The sequence below is a fragment of the Triturus cristatus genome, chromosome 10, assembly GCF_964204655.1.
Source record: "Triturus cristatus chromosome 10, aTriCri1.1, whole genome shotgun sequence".
Taxonomy (NCBI): Eukaryota; Metazoa; Chordata; class Amphibia; order Caudata; family Salamandridae; genus Triturus; species Triturus cristatus.
In genome coordinates, this window is record NC_140593.1 from 1,024,022,030 (window position 1) to 1,024,034,811 (window position 12,782).

At 47.0% G+C, this 12,782-nt stretch overlaps 1 long non-coding RNA gene across 2 annotated transcripts in view; it reads right to left on the bottom strand.

Moving 5' to 3' along the window:
- The window catches only part of LOC146796461 (uncharacterized), a 121,065-nt gene extending 109,386 nt beyond the window's left edge, over nucleotides 1-11,679 (bottom strand). For both annotated transcript variants that reach the window (XR_014969619.1, XR_014969620.1), the window contains exon 1: nucleotides 11,618-11,679. This is a non-coding gene — a long non-coding RNA (uncharacterized LOC146796461). The remainder of the gene's footprint in view (nucleotides 1-11,617) is intronic.
- Between the last annotated feature and the right edge of the window lie 1,103 nt (nucleotides 11,680-12,782).

The window sequence follows — 12,782 nt, forward strand, 5'->3', positions numbered from 1 at the left end:
ATAAGTGCAATGTCAGAGGCCTACTCACTTTATCTTCCCCACCGCATTCACACCCCACCCTTCTGAAATCCTCCAGCTCATTTCCCCTGCCAATGGCTCATAACCCTAGTACACCTTCCAATAAACATGCCAACCCTGCTAACTTACGCAAAATAGTTACAGTAAATACCTTTCTCAATTAACAGCTTTATAAAATTGACCACATCTGCCCTCTGTTTTTCAAAACCATTCTTAAGATATCTTCTCCTAAGACCTGATGCTAGAAACTCCAACCATGCCTGACGATACACCGGTGTTGGGGAGTCACACTGACCATTTCAATCAATGCAATCACATATCCCATCCAACGCTCCATAACTGCTCCGGCATCTGTGTCTTCCTCTCATCCACTCATGACGCATTTCCATCGAATCTCTTCTCCTGAGAACGAGACAGGGCATCTGTAATGTCATTGTCAGCTCCCGGATGTGCTTCGCCTTGAAAATCACATTACAATGATAACTTTTCAAAACAACAACCCTCAAATGCTGTAAAACCTTCACATCCAGAGCAGACTGCCTATTATCATCAGTTTTGACTACTGACAAATTATCAATGTTAAACACAAATTTCTTGTTGGCAAAGTACTTTCCCCATAACAAAATAGCAACCACCAGTGGGAAAAATTCCAAAAAACTGATGCTGCGACCACCACACCGCCACTCTTCTGGCCAAGTCTCGGCACACCACCTCCCGTGCCAAAAAAGCCTAAAGCCTGATCCACCTGCTGCATCTCAGAAAATTTGATTAGGCCACTCTGCTTCCTCCCCCATTTCAAATAGAGGCACCCCATTGAAGTCCTTCAGAAATGTGTGCCAAATTCTCAGGTCAGCCTTCCTGCCCGTGGTCTACCAGACTCTGTGATGTTTAAGCGTGGCCCCAGACAGAGCCAGCCCCAAATTCCCACAGAAAGTGCGACCTGCCCTCACCGCCCGACAAATAAAATTTGAATGCCTCAGGAGAGCTTGTATATCCCTTGCTTGCGTTTTTTCTTTGGGAAGCATCAATTCCAAAAAGGTCCAGCAGTCTGCTCTTTTTCTCCAATGGCAACCACACTTCCATTCTCACTGAATCCAGCTCTACTCCAAGAAAAATCAGAACTTCACTCAATCCGTTTGTCTTCTCTAGAGCCAAAGATACTCCTAAGTCCTGCATTAAGTCCTAAAACCTTTCCAACAACTGATGAAGGGGGCACAGAAATGAAAAAAACCACCTAGTAGTTCCGGTCCATGGCCACCGAAGTTATCTGCGGCGTCCCGCAAGGATCTTCTCTCAGCCCCACCCTCTTCAACGTCTACATGAGCCCCCTCGCAGCCATCGCACGCCAACACAACCTCAACATCATCTCCTACGCCGACGACACCCAGCTGATCCTTTCCCTCACCAACGACCCCGCCACCGCCAGAACCAACCTCCAGGAAGGAATGAGAGACGTCGCGGAATGGATGAAGCACAGCCGGCTGAAACTGAACTCAGATAAGACGGAAGTTCTCATCCTGGGATCATCCCCCTCCGCCTGGGACGACTCCTGGTGGCCCTTGGCCCTGGGCTCCGCACCCAAGCCAACGGACCATGCTCGCAACCTGAGCTTCATCCTGGACTCCTCCCTCACGATGACCAAGCAAGTCAACGCCATCTCGTCATCCTGCTTCAACACCCTGCGCATGCTCCGAAAGATCTTCTGGTGGATCCCCACCGACACCAGGAAGCCGGTCACCCAGGCCCTCATCACCAGCCGTCTGGACTACAGAAACACCCTCTACGCTGGAACCACAGCCAAACTACAGAAAAGACTCCAGCGCATACAGAACGCCTCGGCACGACTTATCCTGGACACCCCCCGCTTCAGCCACATCTCCCCCCAGCTGAAAGACCTGCACTGGCTCCCCATCAGCAAGAGGATCACGTTCAGACTCCTCACCCTCGCACACAAGGCTCTCCACAGCATGGGACCCACTTACCTCAACAACCGCCTCACTTTCCACACGCCCACCCGCCAACTCCGCTCCGCCAGCCTCGCTCTCGCCACCGTCCCACGCATTCGCAAGACCACCGCCGGAGGAAGATCCTCCTCCTACCTGGCGGGCAAGACTTGGAACTCCCACCCCACCCACCTACGACTGACCCAGAACCGTCTTGCCTTCAGGAAACAACTCAAGACCTGGCTCTTCGAGCAGTAGCGGTCCCCCCCCCCCCCCACCCCCTCCCCAGCGCCTTGAGACCCTTCGGGTGAGTAGCGCACTTTACAAATTCCATGATTGATTGATTGATTGATAGTGTGTCATGCACTTCGTACCACTTAAAAGTAGAAACAAACTCTGCAAAAAGCTACTGAAGCCTCAAATAATGCGCATGAAATAGAAAAACCTATGGGCAATGCCCTGTCAACAAAGAAATAACCTCCAAACTGTGCACCTAAAAGTTCAAAATCTAGAGTATGAACAGGCGAACAGCTGACTTTATATCGACTTAGCCATCAAAGCCTGATTCCACCCTGCTCAATTTTTGTGGAATAAAGTAAATAACAGACTGATACGGGAAACAACCTTTACAACGCAGTCATTGCATCGCACTACATTTACAACGCAGTCATTACATCGCAACATCCATTACATTGCATGTCACTACAACGCATGACACTACAACGCATGTCACTACAATGTAGGCATTACATTGCATGTCATTACAACGCATACCATTACAACGCATAGTACCCCTACACTATTCAACACTTACCCTACCTTTGCACCCCCTGGAGTTAGAATAGTAATTTTTACCCCTACACTATCCAACACTTACCCTACTGTTGCACCCCCTGGAGTTAGAATAATATTTTTTACCCCTACACTATCCAACACTTACCCTAAATGCAATGTAACGGTATGCGTTGCAATGGTATGCGTTGTAAAGGTATAATGCGATGTAATGGAATGCGTTGTAAATGTAGTTTTAAAAAATGTGTTGTAGTGGTATGCGATGTAAATGTATGTGTTGTAAAGGATGTTGCAATGTAAAAACTGCGTTGTAAAGGCATGCATTGTAAATGTATGCGTTGTAACGCATACATTCAACTGATACTCTGGCCAAGACAAGTATTGATTTAACTGAAATTCTCTCAACTGTTTTTTGCGATCCACCCCAATGGGTGACATTATCAGTGTTCCCAAAGTCTAATTGTCAAAAGGGCCTTGCATTCTACCACCTCGTTCATCAACTTAGCCCAGACCAAACCCTCATAACCCTTGATGGAGGGCAAATTCCCAGCGCATTTTCGACCTTGAGGTCCCTCATAACCCAACCGAAAACCTAAACTTAAAACCTTCAAGTAAAAACAGTTTCGACTGTTTCCCCACATACGTTAATCCAGGGATGTAGCCTACCCAATTTAACTGGTGTAAGAGCCTTTTCCAAAGGAGCCTGGGGAGCCCACTGCCTGTCTTTGTCATTCTTCCCTTGCCAAGATCCCCCTTGAACTCCATGACACAAGGCAGCCTATGATTGCAGACCGCACTGTATAACTGTGTGCTTACCACTGCAATTGGAACATTCATGCCTAAAACAGCAAAATTCTGTGTTGCAGACCACCTTGTTATATGCTCAACACATTTCCGTTGCTTCACCCTGACATCTCCCCACGTTACTCACCCCTTCCTGGGTTGGACATCCCTGAAAGGGCTTATAAACTAATGACCACCCACTAACTGTGTAGGTAGTTGGCCCTGGCCTAGCCGGCGCCATTGTCTGCAACAATTCATTTTCCAATTGACCATAAACTCCTTCTGCATCCTCTATTAAATGAGCCCAGAACTCCTCATCATACCATTCCTAGGCCCACCTCCCAAATGTCAACTGGGCCTTCCTCACCACATCAATGTGGTCAAAAAGAGCCATGATGCGCTCTGGCATTTTTTCACAGTACAAGCTGGCATAAACAAGGAAAGCTGCAGTCCAGTTTTAGATGGTAACAGGAACCCTCAGGTTTTTGGAAAACTCATGTTCTTCTTCTTTGGGAACCTCCCCTCTGTAAAAGTTTGAATACTTGATACAGCATTTTCTGGGCCCTCTTCCTTACCATTGGTCCTCCAATGGATCTTTGAGGTATGACTGAGAGCTGATGGGAGTTAGTCTGTGCATTCAATCAAATTTCAGTTAACAGTTCAACCCATGTGGCTACACGACCAGGAATAGGTATACAAGTTAAAAAGGTTTATTACAAATTAATAAACAAGTTCAAATAAATAACTCGTAAAACCATGCTGTAAATATACATAGTAACAACTGGAATTCCCAGACTCCTGAAGAAATTGAGGCAAACTAGTATTGAACAAACAAGCAATTCTGTGGCAGCAATACAGAGAAGTAGCATTAAGATCTGATGCTCAGAAAATAGTCTAAGACTCTCTCCTATACATTAGTAATCTAGAATGTCAAATTCCAGTGGATGGTTAGGTAACAAGGACTCAGAAATCAGGGAAATTCTATGAAGGAAGTCAGGACAAGACAAAAATATATCAAGTAGGAAAGCGTTAGCATCTCAGAAGCTCGGTCAAGAATCTTCTATGGGTCAGGAATATGCGTTAGCCTAAGCCACACTTAGGAAAGAATCATTTGTTTAATCACATCCGAAATTTAGTTTTTAGTAAGTGGAGCTTCCAAATTTACTAGCTGGGGGTCCTGTATATGCAGAAGAGCCACTCCATCTAGTGTCATCCCCTTGCGGGGCTCTATATAAGTTAGAGTGGTATGTATGAAAAGCCACATTAATACCGTCTTGAGTATTAAGAATAAGACCAGTTTAGTCTCTTATGGCAGTGATCGGGCCCCTAGGTGAGTCTGAGTGGAGAAGCCACATCAAAAGTCTAATCACCTTATCTCCCTCTGCATACTACCTTGCCAAGTGCTCCCTATAGTCTAGAGCACCTAGCATGGATCTGTGCGCGAGTCTTGTCTGCACTAGTGGTGTCACAAATATCTGGTCTGTGGGAGATAATTGTTCATAGTGCCTTATATCCATTTCCAGAGTAGTGAGTTCCCCACGGAGGGTTAGCTTGGTTCCGTATATACCCTTGATTGTGTAGCCATGGAGTTACGGCCTTCACTGCATCCCACTCGATACCAGTTTCCAAGGCTGATCCCTCATTGTCCTGAAAATAAGAGGTGATATTTTCTGAGAGGGTGGCATCTCGTAGTGCCTCTTGGGGAAGGCGCCATGTGGGTATTCTTGGACGACCTCTTCCCCACCGCAACTGTAGCTGCAGGGGACTGTGGTCTGAGAGAGTGCGTCCGAGGTATTTAGCTTGCGTTACTTTAGAAAGAGCATCATGACTACAGTAAAAGAGGTAAATCCTGGTGTGCAGGTCACGAAGACCAGAATGGTATGAATACTCCCTGTATACAGGGTTCTGGCTGCACCAGGCATCCCGCACCTGCGTGTCTGTGGCCCACCTCTTTAAATGTTGTGTAAGGGAGATTGATTGTGCCCCGTGTATTGGGGGATGGGAGCAGTCATAGTCTAGGTCCGGGGTGCAGTTAAAGTCCCCTCCCCAGTAACTGGGTGCCAAAGTATTATGAAATAGTGCCGGAGTTAGGAAGTGTAGGAAAGGTGCCTGTTTAGTGTTCGGCTCATATAGCGATATAAAGAATAAGGGGAGACCTTATGCCCTTATCCCTTAGCAGCCCTTCCAAAATCTGCCCTTCCAAAACCACATACCTCCCTTCTGTGTTGATTCTGGTATGCAACACCTCAAGGGGCACTCCCGCTGCCACCCAAATTAGGGCTCCCCTATCACATCGAGAGTATGTGGTCCTTACTAGTGTGCCCCTCCAATGCTTTCGGATAGCCGCTAGGTCGGGGTCGGTCAGGTGTGTCTCCTGAAGGAGCGCTTTCTGATTCCTACATCTACATAGGTACTGATAAACATGGTATCATTTTGTATAGCCTGCCAGCCCATGCACATTCCAGGTCATTAGCAGAAATGGTTTCTCACTCATTACAACATTGGCAGCCATTGTGACGAGTGTGTTCAGTCTACCTCAGCACCACCACCCCATATTGACCCCCTCCCACCACTTCCCCCCAAGTCCCTCTCTATCCACAAAAACAAAATAAAGAAGTAGGAAATAAAAAAGAAAATATGCAAGAAATACCCAACTCCCATTCCTAGGCCAGTACACCAATGGGCGACCAGCCATTAGCACTGTAATGCAATATGAACGAAGTAATGTAACAATCTATACCAGTACTATCATACAAGTGAGGGTGGTTAGACTTCTACAGCAGTAGACTAGTGTTAGTGTGTCCCTCAGCCATCGTATCAACATTGCAACTGCTTACCCAGTCAACAGCCACCCCAAATGTAAAACATTTGGATCAACAGTATTACCAAGTCTGGAACTGCAGGCTTTATCAAGTCCTCAGCTGACTGAGGTGTAACAAGTAGGCTGCCACCCTGCAGTTGGATGTCGAGAGTTGAGGGGTCGGTGTCCTTCAAGAGCACCAACAAGCCTTGGCAACTGCAAAACAACGTGGAAAGCGAAGAAGGTGCACTGTCGGGACCAGCAAGGTCCAGATGACTCACCACAAGCAGGGGAGTCAGGGCAGGCCTCAGGCAATCAGGGGAGCCAACAGAAAGCAAAGAAGACCCTCAAGATGACCCACAGACCAGAGGCACTAGAGTCACAAGAGGACCTCAAGCAGCTCATCAAAAATGCAGGCCCACGGTGCAGGTGATGTGATGAGGATGAAGATCTTGGTCACAGCAGATGCTTGAGGTAGGTGCTACTTGGAGCCTGAAGATCTTGATGGAAGTAAGCCAACAAGCCTTTGCAACAGCAAGCAGATGCGGTGCACAGGGGTTCAGTTCCTGCGGCTCCGACAAGGGATACTGGCCTCAAACTTGGTGATAGGAGAGGGCAGGCCTCGAGGGATGTGAAGAACTACCAACTGTGTTGCTGAGCCTTTTGGAGTCCGTGGGAGCCCAGGTTCAGCAGACTGGTCAGCTTAGTTGCGCTGCCTGCAGATGCAGGGAAGAGACTCCTTCACTTCAAGGGAGATTCCATCAGGTGTCTTGGATGCCCGCAAGCCTTGGAAGGTCCCTGTAAGGTGCACAGGCCTGGACATTGCAGCAGACGAGCAGGGCGACAAGATCAGGAGTATCAGGAGTCTTCCCAGTTGTAGCCTTGATGCCCAGATCAAAGTCCAGCGAAGTCCACAGTGCCCAGACGGTCAAAGAAGAAGTGGTGTCTTAAAATAAATCTTTTCCCACAATGAATCTAGGGACCCACCCTCAGGTAAGCCCTTAAGTACTCTAAGGAAAGGGTTGGGACGATTCAGGGTTCCCTCCCAGGGGAAGGGTTGAACAGTGGGGAGGGTACTCCCATGTCTTTTGTCCAAATTCGCACCAGGGCGGGAGCCAATGGCTCCCTGAGCTGGTTTGAACTGGACTATGCAATAAGGACACCAAATGTGCCCTTCAAGCAAACTGAGTGGCGCTGGCAAACTCTCCCACCCGGTCTCAATACACTAAACCCTGTCTGTGATGTGGTCACACCCTCCGTGACACGATACCTATTGTTCTACCTTCACCTGCTCGAGCTTGGCTCAGCAGCAGGAGGGCAGAATCGTGTCTCTGGTCGGAAGCATCCATGTTGTGCTGTCCGGGTCTAGAAGACTGGTACCAGAAACACTGAGGGCCTCACAGAGGAGCTTTACAGTGCATGGAATCATACCTCTCAGACAGTTTACGATGTGGGGGTATGATTCCAACATGTTTGATACCAAACATGATAGGGTTCGTTACAGCCAGTTTAGAGATGGTCATCGCATAATGACGCATAGCCACTCTATGTATCTTAATGGCTGATGCACTTACAACCCAGGAGAATGGACTCCGAAGGTTGTAGGGGTGTCATGATCATGCATGGGCACCCTCACATTTAGAACCGAGCACCCTGCCGTCAGAATTGAATGCCTGCTCTAGGGGTGACCTATAGGTTTTCAGTGCATTGACCTTAAATATAGAGAAACCTATATCTTTCGTAAGTGGTGCTAGCACCAGCTTACACAGGGTGCAATGGCAGGCCTGTAGTTACAGTTTGAGGGGTCCCTCATGGGTGGCATAATACATGCTTCAGCCCATGGGGTGTGCCTATGCCCTTGGTACCTCAGTATCATATATTAGGGACTGATAAGGGTGCACTGGTGTCCAATCTGGGATGTACCTAAGTACTTACCATACCATTTTAGGGGTGAAAGCACAGAGACTGGAATCACGATTAGTAGGATCCCAGTCAGACTAGTCAGAAACAGCATAGCACCAGGCAAAAAGTGAGGGTAACCATAAAAGCAGATCCTACTTTCCTTCAGGATTCATCAGGTTGACTCTCCGTTTCTGATCCTGTGGGGGAGGAGTCCGCCACGGGTCGCTCCTCGCTGCCCACCGCTTGAGCCCTCTTCCTAGCAGCTTCTTCCCTAGTTGGACTATGAAGGTGGTGCCAGTTGCGTGATTTATGGCGCCTGTGTACTTTCCGTTCGGGAGGAGGATTTGCTTTAACCACAGAAGGGGATGTGATGCGTCTGTGTTCCAACCAAGACCAGACATCCTCTGGCGCCAAACAAAAGAAAGTACGGCCCTCATAAACGATCCAGAGAGTGGCAGGGAATTGCAATGCATGTTTAATGCCATGGTTGCGAAGGCACTTCTTTACTGTTATGAAGGAGGACCTGCAGCGTTGAACCTCTAATGTGTAATCAATATAAATGTTTACTTGGGCATTTTCAACAAACCAAGGACCCCTGAGCTGTGTTACTTGCAGGATATGATCCTGGTCCCTGTAATTGAAGAGTCGGGCGACCACTGGATGTAAAAAGGCACCTGGAGGGGGGTCTCCCAGGCACCATGTGAGCACATTTGACAGAAAAGAAGGACGTTTGTTTACCCTGCAAGACCGTGTTTACATTCGAGTCCTCGAGATACAGCTCCATGTTTTGGCCCTCCGCCTGTTCCGGAAGGCCCACAATCCTCACATTGTTCCACTTCAATCTACCTTCCTGATTATGCACTCTCCTTTGCGGGTAGTCTATCTCCTTCTGCATGACCCAAAGGCACTTGCCAGAGTCCGACACCGTGGACCTCAGGGCAGCCAGCATTGACTCCATGTTTTGAACTCGTTCTTTCAGTTTCTTGTGATCTTCTGTGAGGAGGCCCATGTCTATGCCTAATGCGTCTATTTTGGGTTCCAGGGTAGATTTTATTTCCAGTAGAGCAGACAAGAATTCATCAAATCAGTGGAAGTGCTCACAGAGTGAGGCTGCCAGGGATGTACCCAAAGCATCAACAACATCTATGGTCTCCTCACTACCCAGTGCCAGCCACTGTCGCCGGGGTCTTGTTGGTATTCGGGCGTCCCATCATGTGTATTCTGTGTGGCCGAGTCCTAGCATGCTGTGGGATAACTGTCTGTGATGGTAGATGCGAGTATGCGGACAAATCGGCCTCTGCGCTCCAATCATAAAGGAAGAGGACCTTCTGCATTGATCTCTTGCACTGTCAGTCATTTCCTGGTGTGTCCAGCTGGGCTGTCTGTAGCCCTCAGAACCCCTCGCTGGGCTGCGGGTGTGCGGTCCGTTGAGGCCCATCTGGCAAAACCCATCAGATGGCGCTCAATAACATGGGACCGGAGGGCATCACACAAATGGCTGCGAGTCACCAGCCGCTCCCTCCGCGGCCTCCCAGGGCCCGCCCTGGCCGGATCCAAGTCCTGATGGGCTGCAGTAGCTCTGCCAGTCCTCAGAGTACGCCGGGCAGATCAGTCCAAGTACCAGAGGGCACAATACAAGCGAGCACGAGTCTCTGAGCGGTCTTCCCACGGCCCCCCAGACAGCGCTCAGGCCTGATCCAAGCCCCTATGGGCTGTTGTATCTCTGCTGGGCTGCCCCAGAGTCTGCTAGACAGAACTGTCCTGTGCCCACGTGAAGGAGTCACAGGCCGCAGTTTCCAGCGAGGCTGTAGCTGCTCACCAACGCAGCCTCCAGTCAGTTAAAAGGCTCACCTCTGCATGGCGCTGACATCCTAGAAATCGGTCAATATTCTCGGGCCGGTTAACCTCCCAGGGCAGAACAGGATTCCTAATTATTGGCCTAGGGTTGCGGAGCACTGAGTGCTGCAACTTTCTAGGTCGCCATCTTAGCCACAAACCCCCTGCTAGGCTGCCACTTATAGGGGAAAAGCAGAGCTCGTTGCCTCTCTTATGTCTCCCAACTGCACAATGGGCATACCGCACATGCCCCTGTCCGCAGCCCTCTCCTCCGTGCCTGACAGCGCCAATACACATGTGAAGACAATTACTGTAAGCAAACTCCAGAGCACTCTCAGTCCTCTTTGTATGTTCGTTGCACTTGCCTGCCGATTCACTAGACAAATCCAGAACAAGGAAACCAGAGAGTCATCAGGGACCTTGGGTAGTCATAGTATAGCAGAACCATGGTCCCCAGGCACACAATATCAGCAATCTTAAATACCGGATAGTAGTTTATTTGTAGCAAAAGAAAAAAATAGGGAAAAAGGAAAATCTAATTTATTAAGAGCAGTACATTGAGTGAAGGTGACAAAACACACTTACAAATAAACAACTATTCGGTATTTAAGATTTGCTGATATGGTGTGTTTAGGGATCAGTGTTCCGATATAATGAGACAAATCCAGAGGCAGGCTCAAGTCACAGTTAGCCCGTCCACCTCGATATGCACCACCTGTTGACAGTATAACAATGCCAAACAATAGTGCAAAAAGAACTGAGCTTTTTGCTGGCGTGAGCACTTTGCAATGGGCTATAAAAAAGCCATTTGCTGTTTTTAATCGAGTTTCATGTGGAGAGTTATGACAATCAGCAGTCGTTGTCTTCATCAAATCAATTTATTTTCAAATGTTGCTTGCATTCTATATTTTCAAACAAAACTTGTTTGTCAACGCTGGGAAAGGTCATCCAGCTAATTACCATCTCGGCAATTTAACAATGTACCCAATGCATTTCGGGTCCCATTAGAACCCTTCATCAGGGGTATTCCTTAAGGTCGGTGTAACTAAAAAGAACATAAAAAGGCAATTCAATTACTAATCCTCATAATCAGTTCAACATCGAAAAATTAACAAATTAAATGGTGCCTGTGTCTACAAGCGTAACTTAATATTTTGCTACGATAATGCAGTCATGCTAAGAGTAATCAACTCATACTCGTTTTTAAAGCAGTTGTCAATCAAAGCGACCAATCAAACGCTGAGACCATCCATTGGTGAACACTTCCAATTGTCGGAAACACAAAGGTGCATAAATATGTGGGATATACCAAAAAAGCTCACTAAAAGGCCATTAACACTTTCCACCGTGAGATAGACTCGCTACATAAGATAGACTCGCTACGTTAAAAAAACGTGACTAATGGATAAACAAAAGCGGTGCTCATATGCAAATGGATCGAGGACACAGTAGACAGTTTAAACCGTCAAACTGACAGACAAGTGAAAAAATAAGCAAATGTGCTGTGATAGAAGTTAACTCCTGAAAGGACCCGTGAACATACCCGGTAAAGAAGTGCAACCGTGTCCGGCGGAACCACGTCAGATGTGGGTTGGCGTGCTTGCGTCCGACAAGGGGTGGTTTAAATGCTAAAAAGTGAAGACGGATTACAGCAATGGGTGAAAACACCAAAGACATAGAAACAGTCTGTTAATAGTAGGACGATGCTCATACTACAAAGCGATGTCACATTGCATTTGAATCAATAAAGTTGTACAAAACATTTTCATAGAGAGGAATCAGATTACAAAAAACAATTAAATTCAATCTGGTCGTTGAGACCCAGAGGTTGAAGTGACTGCAGTTTTTTGGTCCAATAAAATTCTGCACGTGCGAGAGATTTTTGAGAATCAACATCAGACCTTGACTTTTGTGCCTCCAGTATAGTAAAACGGAGCTGAGAAATGTTATGCTTGGCTTCTATCCAATGTATTGCAACTGTGGATTTCTCATTTTTCATACGAATGTTGCTTTTGTGCTCACCTATTCGTATTTTTACTTTGCGTTCAGTCCTGCCAACATAAATTTTGCCACAAGGGCATTTAAGTGCGTAGATAACGTTGGGAGTATCGCACGTACTTGAGTGTCGTAATTTGATCTTGTGACCTTTAGTTGCATGGATAAAACAATCACCAATGATTACATTGTTACAGTGAACACAATTCTGGCATTTTTGCATGCCTTTGAAAAATTTAACAGATGTGTCTGAAGCTTGAGTCAGCAATTCTTTCAAGTTTTTGGATCGTTGCATAGCAAAGATCGTTTTTTGCGGAAATAGAGCCAGTAAATCAGGTTCAGTGCGAATAATGTTCCAATGCTTCATGATGATGGATTTAATGTTGTCAACTTGAGTAGAATGTTTTAAAACACATACCAGAGGATTAGCTTGTTTTTTGCATGTACGTTGTAGTAAGCTGTTGCGGTCTGTGTTATCAAGTTTACGTTTGCATCCTCCAAGATCTGTGGTGGATAACCTCGTTTACGAAATCGATCAACAAATTGATTGGTGATAGAAGTTGTGTCTTGTGGGTCAGAAGTGATTCTTTTTAATCGGATGAACTGTGAAAAAGGCAGATGTATCTTGAGTGTGGATTGATGGAAGCTTTCATAATGAAGAGAATTGTTTCTATCTGTGGGTTTGATGTAAACTTTGGTTTTGATGGATCCTT